At 37.3% G+C, this 12,535-nt stretch overlaps 1 long non-coding RNA gene across 1 annotated transcript; it reads left to right on the top strand.

Moving 5' to 3' along the window:
- Positions 1–1,133: 1,133 nt before the first annotated feature.
- LOC139190490 (uncharacterized) lies at positions 1,134–2,602 on the top strand. Its single transcript, XR_011574722.1, has 2 exons — positions 1,134–1,422; positions 2,281–2,602. It is a non-coding gene; the product is annotated as an uncharacterized lncRNA (long non-coding RNA).
- The last annotated feature ends 9,933 nt before the right edge of the window (positions 2,603–12,535 follow it).

The following is a 12,535-nucleotide window of genomic DNA, read 5'->3' as shown; positions in this document are numbered from 1 at the left end:
CGTTTATGTTAGAAGCACATTTTTTTTAAAATAAAAAAGCAGGTGCTTAAAGCACATAATTTTTTTTTTGGTAAATATCAGTTTACTACCCTCAAATTTCGTGGTTTTCAACATTTGATACATGAAGTTTTTTTCGTCCCAGAGTCATATTTAAAGTGTTAATTTTGAAATAGTCTTATACATCCGTTAGTCAAACTGTTAACTCTGCCGTTAATTAATGATGTGGTGCTTATGTGGACAATGACTAGACGCCACGTGTTATTAAGGGATCTAAATGAAAATTAAAAATTCAAAAAAAATAATTATTTAAAGAAAAGTTAAAAAAAATATAAAATGCAAAACCCAGATCGTCTTCCCCATGTATTCTAAACAATACTTTTATTTAAATTCAATAACTATACTTTTATTATTTAGATTAGTATCATTTAACTTGTATTCTAAACAATTCCTACATGTATATACTAATTTCTATTTAGATTTAGATTTTTATTTAAATTCATGTGGGAAATACTTTACTTTTAAAATTCTAAAACATTGAGAAAAGTTTGTTTACCTTGTACAAATCTGGATCCAAAACATTCAGATCCTGAACAAATATTTTTTCAACATTTTCTAATTGTTCTGATCCCATTAGTTGCCTTGCTGATGTTGACAACATTTTACATAATGAGTCGGACAAACAAAGCTGCATATATTTTTGTATTCAAATAAAATAGAATAAAAATCTAAACCATGAAGGGATACTAACAACATGTTCATTAAGCATTGATCAATTGAAAAAAAAAAATTAAAATATTATACCATCAGAAATTTGAAAGAATAACTTTCATACTTTTATAAATTTATTGCATCACTATCTAATGCATATACAAACATGGCTTGTGTCACAGCCCGTCCCGAATATTTAATTTCGACGATGTGAAGTGACTATTTTGCCCTTGGACGTGTTGTGTGATTATGTGATTTAAGTTTGGGAGTGGACTAATTTTTTAAGTCCTTATTATTTGGAACTAAAAAGGACTTGGTTGTTGGTTTTGTGGGTGACCACGTGGGACACACACACACACTATCCCTCTTTTTTTTCTCTCCCATACTCTCTCACCCTCGGACTCACTCTCTCTTCTTCCCTCAAGTACGGATGACACCCAAAACCCTTTCAAACTTCACGGATCGACGTCAAAGAGGTTTTAAGGAATTTGGAGCTTATAGATAGCTTAAGGAGGTTCCCACGAGGCTAGGAGTGGTTCGTTGGAAGAATTTGGACGTCGGAATAGCGAGAACGGCGAGTTGTAGGTTTTGGCCGGATTATCGAGGAGCTTTCCAGCGAATCTCGTAGGATTTAGGTCCTAAAACTGGTGAGACTTATCCCGAGGACGAGCACGTTCAAGGGTGACTCGGGGGCTACGACCCTTCGACATACCAGTGAGTGGGCTTTTGGTTTTTAGTATATATTAATATACTTGATATTTTCCCAGAAAATATGTTTAAATGAGAGTATGCCTTGAATGCCATGCGTATAAATTTATAATTCGTATATGAATTGATATATGATGCATTATATATATAATTGTGGTGCTATGGACGCTCAGGTAAGCTCAGGTGAGTTATGTTTGGTTATGTGAATTATCAATGGTGCGATATGTGATTGAATAATGTTGAGCTCATAGAACTGCACCTAGGGTGATTGTGATTTAGCCAGAGATATGGCACATGCCTGTTTATTATGTCACCTCCCACACCATATGCTCATATTGGATCCAATTTAGGTGCACAGTCCTGTCGTACAGACCATCTTAAATGGTTCCGACTCGTAGGTGACTAGCGATTTATCGCCCAGCTATTATGTGTGAGTAGTATTGAGCATAATTATATTACACCCATTATTGTCGTACAGACCTTTTCATTTGGTTCCGACTCTTGTGCAGTATAATGCCGTATAGGTCATTGTAGTGACTACGGCTAGATTGACTTTTGAGCTATGAATTCAGCCGTACAGACTACCACAGGGGTTCCGGCTAACATGTTATATTTATATGAAATTATTCTCACCTGAATTGCTTACTCTGTTATATCTTGGCATGACATACATATGAATATGATATTGTGAAGCATGATTTGAATTAATATATTTACATATATATTTATGTATATGCTTATATTCTGATTCTGGGAAAAATTATACATGTTTTACAGCGAGGGGTTATAAATGTTGATAAATGAAATGGTTTTGTAAAACATTTGTTTTTGCCCACTCACGTTTTCTGTTTTGCGCCCCTCCAGGTTTTAGGTAAGCTTGCTATCGGTGGCCTTGAGGATTTCGGCGGTTCTGACCTATCAAAATAATTGTAGGACATCTTATGGTACTGTATAATTAGTACTTGTCCTACTGGACTGCACCTAGACTTTTTATGCACTGATTAGGAGTATTTACTTTTGTATCTTACTCCTATCACTTCTTGTTTAGTAGTGCACTCTAGGTAGATTTGGTTTTAAATATTCATATATTTCTTATCTTTATTGCTTCCGCACTGTGCACATGGCTACGTCACCCTCACGTGACGGCCAGCATGCCTTGATCTTGGTCGGGGTATGTCAGCTTGTGATTCTGAAGTGTGGGCTCTCAAAAGTTTGTCCAAATGTATATGCAAATGCTGTTATGGCAGACTAAAATGGACACATTCTTATGAGAGACTTTTTTTTGCAAATAAGAAAAAAAAATATCATGAATTTTAATAAACTAATCTATTTTGACCTTAAAGGAAAACAAATTCCACTTCATCTACTGTACAGCAACAACAACAATATGTAGTATACATCTTTTTTTTAAACAATTCTAGTCAACCAGACAAACCTTGCCAAGTTTGCACATAGCTTGCATAAGTTTACAATATTAAAAAAAAAAAGTCTGCTAGTTTGTAACATACAATTTTAGGTAGTTGTAGCGAAGTATTTGGTAAGACTTAAACTAAAAAAAGCTAGATCATAGCCTTTTTAATTTTAGAAACATGTAAACTAAAAATAAATATATAAACGTTGTATTTCCAGATGTGCTTACTTGAAATAACAATTTCATATTTATATGCATATCATTAGTAAATAGGTATATCCATATTTTTCCCCTCATACTCAATTTCAACATGAAAAAAATATTTTAAATTATTTAAAACTTAGGAACTAACATTGTTTTGTAAGGGGCTACCTCATGAATGTCTTGATTGATGAAAATCATTGTGAAAATACTGTTATTCAGCACAATGTTTTCTAGTTGTTTATAGATGAGGAATTAAATCATTATTTTATACAATAAATATGAACAATTGAAAATAGAATCGAAAATTTTCATACCTTTGAATCGTTTAGCCTTAAGGCTTGTAAAAACACCTAAAACTGGTGGTGTCAAGTGTTCCAGAGCTTTGAAATCAAAGGTCCTTGCAGTGTCACCACAGCGTCAGGTTAACATCTTCTTTCCTAAGTGAATGGATATTAAGAAAAAAAAATAGCATTTTGAATAAGATGTGCAGCTATTTTAAGAAATTTTGATGTCTTGATATATTATTTACCTGATATTTTGCAACTTAACTTCGCATATTTTCTCGATTCTCTCATTACCGATCATTCTGTCCTCCAAAGGCTTTATTGCAATGATGCGTCCCAGAACATCTCAAAATTTGTCCAAAGATTGTAGTCAGATCTCAAAATGCTTAAAAAGATATTGACAAAATGATACTAAACTGATATATATATATACACACACACACACACGTACAATTACTTGTGAGAATATCATATCGATCGATACGAGAAGACAACTGAGAATAATCAAGTAAGTAAAACTAATGTGAGGGAATGTGTGGATGAACATCTGGTAACTCTTCAAATTTTGTTTTTGTATTGAAGCACACTTGCGCGTCATGGGGGACAATTTTGTAAGATGGTTTACAATGACTGATAGAAAAGTGTGTGATCTCATAAATATGATTAGATTTAATTTTTGGAGCAACGTACTCATAATCCATTTCTTTTGCAGAGGCTTGAATTGCATATTTCTACATGATTAAAAATAAATTAAAAAAATTAGGAAGATAAATATGAACAATACATCATTTAAAGTAAAAAAAATATATATATATATATATAATCCAATAAAATGATTTTCTTATTCATTTATAAGAGAATTTAAGAATCTGCAAGCTATTAATAATGATTAATATATTGTTACACAATAGTTGAGAAGTATAATCTAGACAAACATATCATACAACAGTTAATAAAATCATGACTCTTTAAGTGAAGTGAGTACGAAAAGAGAGTCCAGCAACACTAATGTGTATGTAAGTTTGGTGCAAACTGGAACGAAACCTGATAAAACACCTTATTTGGGTTATATGAGATCAGATGATAAATCAAGTAGGCCTTCCAAATGCAATCCTATGGGTGAAGTGCGTGTGAAGAGACAGTCGAGCAACACTGGTGTAAAGTCATTTTGGTGATATGAGGTTTGAAGAGAAATCTAGTAGGCCTTCCTTCTTATCTAATTCAAGCATTGGCAATGATGACCAGGAAGATGTTTTTAAGACGGAGTGATGACATTTCTTATTTGGGAGATAAGAAGAAGAGTGGAGAACAATCTATCTGGTCTTCCTCTAAATCTCATTCAAAATTTTTTGGTAACGATCATAATTTTAAACCTATTCAACATATATTTTCAAATTTGCTTTATTACTTATTTTTTAATTAATAACCATTTAATGTAGATATCTAATTTCTTCCATTTCTTAGGAAAGGTCACCTATATGTTTGCGAATAACTAAAATATATATACCTTTTTCTGCCAAATTTAGGTCAACATTATTGATAAATTCATGGATCATGGTATTATCAAAATTAAAAACCTAAAAAAACAAAATTCTTACCATTTCATCAACCAATATACATTGAAGATTGCCAAACATAATATCCTTTCCTATAACTTTAGGTCTCCAAATTTTGCATACACGGACTCTGATCTTTTTATTAGACTGAAAAGGTAATGAACTTTGGATATGACCTATCTTCATTCCACTACAAAACTGCAAAAGAATATACGTGGGATTAGAATATATGTGTAGAAATGTATGAAATGTATGAAAATTTATGCAAAAACATTCTAGCAAAGAATAGGAACACAAATAATCTTTTTAGAACACTATAAATAGAGATGATTTTAACAGAAGACTACAAATTAACATGTTTTATCTAAACCATAGCCTTTTTCCTATCATTATGTTTACAGACTCATACTGTGTACAAAAACTAATCGCTTAAAATATGAATTGAAAAAAAATCACACACCTACTTAAACACATAAAGCATCAAACTTTACTCAATCTGAAAATCCAAATAAAAAAATAAAACCAAATTTAAACAAAAAAAAAAAAAAAAAAAAAAAAAAGAAGAAGAGAAAAAGGTGATGTGAGGTGATCCTTTACTAGACACCCCCTCTTTGTGCCTTCAAAGGCCAATGCTTAACTTCAACTGCCGATTCCTCCAACCTCGTATACGCTTGCATATTACTACATATTAATAATAGTTATATGAATATTTACCAATAATTTAAATATTTAAATATTTATTACAACATAATAGTTATATATTCATAGTTATTTAAATATTAAATTATAATTATAATTGTTACTGTATGTAATTCAATATTTATTTAAATAATTACTATGAATGTGCAGACATGTAAATTTCGTTGCATACAAATGATGCATTACAAAGCTCCATGTGGCATATGACTCATCACAAATGAACAAGTCATCAATGACATGTGGCACAAATCAAGCAAAGGAAGTGTAAAACATTCCCAAAATTAGGCAAAAATGAGAAAATCCCCCTTAAAATCGGCAAGGGGCCCAAAATCTCTCAAAACCAGAAATAAAGCCAAAGCATCTTCACAAAACAAGCAAGAATTGAAGATTGCTCACAAATAGGCAACAAAGCCTATAAATTTCGGCCAATATGAGGAAGGTGGCTGAAATTAAGACACAAATTCTCCCATGGACGAATCAAGACACAAATCAAGGCCAAATCCATCCAAAGGCATGGCTTCGGAAGTCTATACATACAAGGACCCAAGACACACAAGGGGGTTGAAAAATGCACACAAGGAGAACCTCTGCACAAATTTTTGAAGACAAATACGCTGCCAAAGCTCTCTTCAAAAAACGTACAACCAAAGCCGAAGCTTTCTTTTGAGCAAAGCCGAAGCACTCTCCTTGAAGAATCAACAAGCACTTATGCCGACTTCTTTAAGATTTTGTTGTAAGCTCAAAACTTGTAACAACGTTTGTTTCAAGATCAAGTCACCAAGACCCTTAAATCAACGAAATACTACACCAACACTACCTTTGCCATAGCTTTGAGGTGAAAACCATCCATGCATCGTTTAAAGCTCAAAACTTGAAGCAACCGTTTGATCGTTCGTCCAAGATCAAGTCATGGCGATCCTTGGAAACCTACGCATCTACGTCAAATTTGAAGACTGAATTAAAGCAAAATTGTAAACAGAGATTGTAACCTACAAATTCAAATCAATACAAATATATTTTGTACACATGTTTTCGTTTCATTTGTTACATAATTTTCGTGTTTACAAATTTGGCACGCCCAGTAGGACATCTCTGTCTTCAAATCCATAAGAAAAATACATGGCATCAAGAAATGATCAAGCTGTTCTTGCAACCAATGCAAAGAACAAGAACATCCTTGCCGCAAGTGGTGGCTCTTTGGGTGTCATAACGAGAAGTAAGGCAAGAGCTCTCTCTGCCGTGCCTTCCACCCCTACATCAACTCTACCGAATGAATAAGAGCACCCAAGGCATGAGCCTGTGATCACCCTAGCCTCGCTAAGGGCGCCAAAGGAAGAAAGCCTAAGGAGGTACTCCGAGTCATTGACTTCTGATGCCGACTCAAGTAGCAGCTCATATCCCGTAGCCATGCAAGTCATGACTACAGGTGCAACTTCCATCGAGGAGCAGCATGCTTAAATGAATAAAGCAACTGCAACCATAGAGGAAAAGAACTTGCAAATTGCCATACTCGTTAGCTGACTAGAGGTGCAACATGACGAAAAAGTTGACCGTGACCCAAAGGTTGACCTACAAAAGAAGCAAACTGAAGAAGATGATGAGCCTCCAATAGAAAAAGCCGAGGAGAAGCTGGACCAAGCAACGACGCTCATAGGATATCTCTTTATCGAGCAGCTGTAGGAGATGATCGCTAGCACCATCAAGACGCACTATGAAGGGAGCTCACATGACTCTTTGTTGTATTCAAAGCCTTACTCTAAGAAGATTGACACCTTGAGGATGCTAAAGGGTTATCAGCCGCCAAAATTCATGCAATTCAATGGAAAGGGCAATCCCAAACAACATATTGCCCATTTCATCGAAACTTGCAACAATGCTGGGACGAAGGGAGACTACCTCGTCAAGCAATTTGTGCGCTCACTGAAAGGTAAAGCATTTGACTGGTACATCGACCTTATGCCCGAATCTATCAACAACTAGGATCAGCTTGAAAGAGAATTCCTCAACCGCTTCTACAGTACTCGCTGCACAGTAAGCATGCTGGAGCTGACAAGTACAAAGCAGTGGAAGGACGAACCTGTCTTCGACTACATCAACAGATGACGTTCATTAAGTCTAGATTGTAAAGATCGGCTTTCTGAAACCTCCGCCATTGAGATGTGTGTTCAAGGCATGCACTAGGGGTTACATTACATCCTCCAAGGTATAAAACCAAGAACGTTTGAGGAGTTGGCAACTCGATCCCACAACATGGAGTTGAGTATCGCCAATCATGGGAAAAAGAGCCAATCACCGACTTAAAAAAGGACAAGGTGTTTATTCCGAAGATGGACAAGACTAGGAAGAAGCCCACCAATGAAGCTTTTACTGTCAATGCTACCCCCATCAAGCCCTCATCCGCACCCGTTAAGATCTCATTCAGAAACAAAACGAAGGAGATGAGGAGAGGTGAGCCTTCTCGCACCCAAGATAGGTACAAAAAAACCTTGAGGGAACATGAGTAGAAGACGTACCCTTTTTCGGACTCTAACGTGGCCGCAATGCTAGACGAACTTTTGGAGAAGAAAGTAATCGAGCTACCTAAATGTAAGCGCCTTGAAGAGATGAATCGCGTTAACGATCCTAGGTACTGCAAATACCATCGTATCATGAGTCATCCGGTTAGCAAACGCTTAATCCTTACGCTACTACGATTGTGTTTGGATCATTCGATCTCGTGCCTCTCCAAGTGATGCATGCCCACTCTCGTCCATGCTCAAGCTGCCCGACAATTTCTGCACAACCATCGCTGGGGGTAAAGGACCAAGATGCACCTATCGACGATGAAAAAGGTTAGACGCTGGTGACCTACAAAAAGACAAGGAAGCCAAGACCACAAGTCACATGGCCAAAGGTGGAGCAAGGGAGAATGCACCGCCGCCACAACATTAGGAAGCCTAAAAGAAATGTAAGAGTTGCTAAGCCAACGTACACTAGGGAACCTATGGAGTAAGAGCCATGCATTCCCGTCTCCTTGCATGGGTACTTCCTGAAGGGTTTCTTCCGATAGTGCACTACCGTTGCTTGCCACATGGTTGAAATAAAGATAGAAGAGCCCTCGAAAGGCAAAGCTATCACCATCAAGGAAGAGAAGACCTTCACGCCCAAAGAAGGCTTGTCAACACACTTTAGAATCGATGAAGCGCTGCGATTGCCCAAGGAGATACGAAGAGCACTAGTAGCGATCTTGGCGAGTCCCGACGACCACGAGGTGGAAGAAAGTAAGGACGAAGGCATAAAACTTTGGCCACATGAATATGCCACATGCTGTGCCACCAATGACACAATCAACTTCACTGACGAAGACTTACTACTAGGGTCAAAGCCTCACAACCGTCTTATTTTCATCTCTGGGTACGTGAGAGAGCATAAAGTCAACCGCATGCTTGTGGATGGTGGATTAGCCATAAACATCATGCCAAAATCAACAATGACCATAATCGGTATTAAGGTAGATGAACTATCCTGAAACCCCCTCCTAATATAAGGTTTTAACCAAGGAGGACAAAGAGCGATGGGTATGATCCGAGCCGAGATGACCACTGGCGAACTCAAGTCAAGCACGCTATTTCACATAATTGATGCACGAACTTCCTACAGCTTGCCCTTAGGAAAGCCTTGGATCCATAAAATGGAGTAATGCCATCCATCCTCCGCCAATTCTTAAAATTCCATCGAGAATGAGGGAAGGTGATACAAGGCGACACCAAGCCATTCACTGAAGCTGAATCACACTTCAGGAACACCAAGTTCTACATGGATAAAGAAATGGTGCCTGATGCGAAAATTAACTTAACACACAAATTAAACCCTCTTTTGACAATTGTAGTATATATGTAAGTAGGGATCGTTCTTAAACCGGGGATTATGAGGGATTGCTAAAACACTTTAAACTGACTCAAATAGATAAAACTAAGCTTTAAAACACTTAACTAGACTTAAAAGACTCAAAACAAGTTCACAAGACTCAAAATAAGCTAAAAACACTCAAAACTGCCTAAAAACACAAACTGGGCAGTTTCTGACTCTAAACATAATTTTGGACGAAAATTGGTTTTAACTTAACTCCAAACACTTAAAAACACAATTAGGACAGATTCTAATTAATTAGACACACTAAAGTAAAGGGGAATTTGGTTTTGGACGAAAATAAAGTAAAACTAAGCATAAATTAAAACTAGGCAGACTTGCACGAATTTGGGAAAAACTATGGATGAAGGGCTAGCTAGAAGGTCTTTCTCCACACATGACACACTTGCATACAAAACAATTTCCAGTTGCTTTTTCAATGAACCATGAACCTTAACACCCCAAGTTAATTAGGTACGCTTAAATTAACCCTCAGATTTTCCTTAAGTCATTGAATTGAATGGAAATAGCGCATCGCAATTAAATTATTCCTCAAAAGTTCCCTACATGAAAGCGCATAATAGAGAAACAATCAAAGATCATTAAGTTCTATGAAAATCATAAGTGTTGACAAGGCATTCGTAACTATGAAAGCGCATGATACTTATGCCAGGAATTTACTTAACATGATTGTGACTAACAACATTTACTACTTATGAATATAAGCTCATAACGATTAGGTGAAACTCCCTTATATCCTAGCATCATATTTATGCATGCAAATTAAGTGTGCACTCTCAACCCACATACACAAACAAGTTTTAATTCAAACAGATAAGTAAATTGAATTCACAATTCATGAAATCACAACTGGATGTAATCAAATCATATTGCAAATATAGCCATGGTTTCAAAATTCCCCCTACCTAAGAGGGGTTTAGTTCCTCATACTCACAAAACAAAGATTATTGAATTTAAAAATTGAAAACAAAAGAAAGATTACACCTAAAATGTTCCAGCAACTCTAACTCGAATGGCAAGCACGTCCAAGGGCTCTCCTCCTTCTTCCTTGCTGCGGCATAAGGTGTGGTTGGTGGTTTTGGGGATGATGGATTGTGTATTCTTGTGTAGGATGATGAATGATGGTTGATGAGGGTGAAATGTTGCGGCTGAATGTGTATGGAATTGTATGGATCGCAAGAATGGTGAATGAAGGGTGCGGCAAGATGTGTTTTGATGGTAAGGGGATGGTGTACGAATTTTGGCTAAAAAACTTATATTTATAGGCTAGGGTTTTCACAAATCCTGATGGGAAAAGGCTAGGGTTTTGTAGAAAAAGGCTTGGCCCAATCCAAGGTGGAAAAGAACTAGGGTTTGTGGCAGATTTTTAGGCTTATAAAAGTATAAGGTGCGGCACCTATTTAGGGTTTCTAGAAATGAAGTCTTGTGGCAGGTTCTTAAGCTTCTAGAAAGCTTTGGGGCGCCACCTTTCTAGGGCTTCTAGAAAGGGTGGTGCGGCATGTGTTTAAGTGAAGGGATAGGCCTTCTAGAAGGGATTTAGGTGCCCTTACAGCTGAGTATTCATCTTCCAAGTCTTGAATCGATTTCTCCATCTCTTTAGCACGTTCATAACTTCATTTGATCTTCAAAAACGTCCATTCCTTGTGCTCCACATGCATGCAATCCAATTCAGCCCAAAAGTGCTTCAAAATGCATCAAATTACACATTCTTGCCAACTTTACCAATTAGACCTACAAACACACTAAAATAGCTTAAAACACTATAATAAGTAGAAACGAGCTATGAAAATGCAAGAAGACAAGCTAACTAAGTCGCATAAATATGCTCCTATCAGTGCCCGAAGCTCCTCCAAAGGAGATCAAATCCACTGGCAAAGCCGCACCCAAAAAGCAAGAGTGGAAAGTCGTGCCCAAGAAGTAAGAAGGGGAAGCCGTGCCATCTTCAAACAAAGACGATGATGAGCCTGCCAAACCCACAACAACCAAAGGGAGTGTGACACCCTCAAAATGATCAAACACACTTGTCTTCCGATACATCCCCATGTCGAGAAGAAAGAATGGGCAATTCCCATTTGAAACTGGAGCAAGCAAAGCCAACAAACAGCTACACAAGGATGATGTAAAGTTGCTCAAGATAAATGAAGTTTTACCTCTTACACAGCTAGGCAACGCTAAAGTTTCAAAACCATCATAAGGTTTTGTAAAACCCCTGCCAAATGGGGCAGAACCAAAATCTCTTCCAACCAAAAGGACTGAAGAAGGTTTTGACCCAAAAGCCTACAAACTCATGTCAAAGGCTGGGTACGATTTCGCCTCCTCTTCAAATCTTGGAAAAAAGAATGCAAATACCGTCAACAACAAAGAACATGACCTTACCGAGGCTCTAAAGATGTTGAAGGAGCATGGTTACGAAGTTGACAACAATAAAGTTAGGCTTGGCTTCACACCAAATACACCCGTGAAGATTTCAAGCAAAGTGAAAAATGCTAGCACTCAACACATCAGTGTAAGTGTTGAAAAAGATCAAGAGAAGCCTGAACTCACCCCTCGAATGTCAGTCTTCGATAGGTTGAGTCGTTCAAAACCCAGAATTTTGGCACTTGATCGTATTGGTGGTCAAGACGAAACTTCTATCTTCAAACGGCTTAACATGCCAACACCTCAAATCTCTGTATTCAAAAGGTTGTCAAAACCCAAGAAACAAAGCAACACAACTAGCTCTCCTCCATGACGGTCGGCCTTGAAAGCACTTAAAGAAACCAAGAAGCCTTCTAGAAAGAGGAAGACAAAGCCAAATGAAGAAAAGCTTGACAGTCTAGTAGAAAAGGTAACGTTCGAAGCTCGATTCCTTCAAAGATGAAACGCCAAGCAACCTTGGAGGTTGACACAAAAGGTCCACTGAAGGTAATGAGACGCACCATCATCCACACTAGCCAATCTTCACGCCAACAAGCTCAATAGGATGACACTTAAGAAGAGGTCCAAGACGTCTTCCACATCACGAGGAGGACATCACTGAGGTGCCACCACAACTCGAGGATGGGGGGCAAGCCATG

The sequence above is a fragment of the Malus domestica genome, chromosome 13, assembly GCF_042453785.1.
Source record: "Malus domestica chromosome 13, GDT2T_hap1".
In the NCBI taxonomy this organism is placed as follows: domain Eukaryota; kingdom Viridiplantae; phylum Streptophyta; class Magnoliopsida; order Rosales; family Rosaceae; genus Malus; species Malus domestica.
Note: the sequence above shows the minus strand (reverse complement) of the source record. Positions and strands in the feature narration are given on the sequence as shown.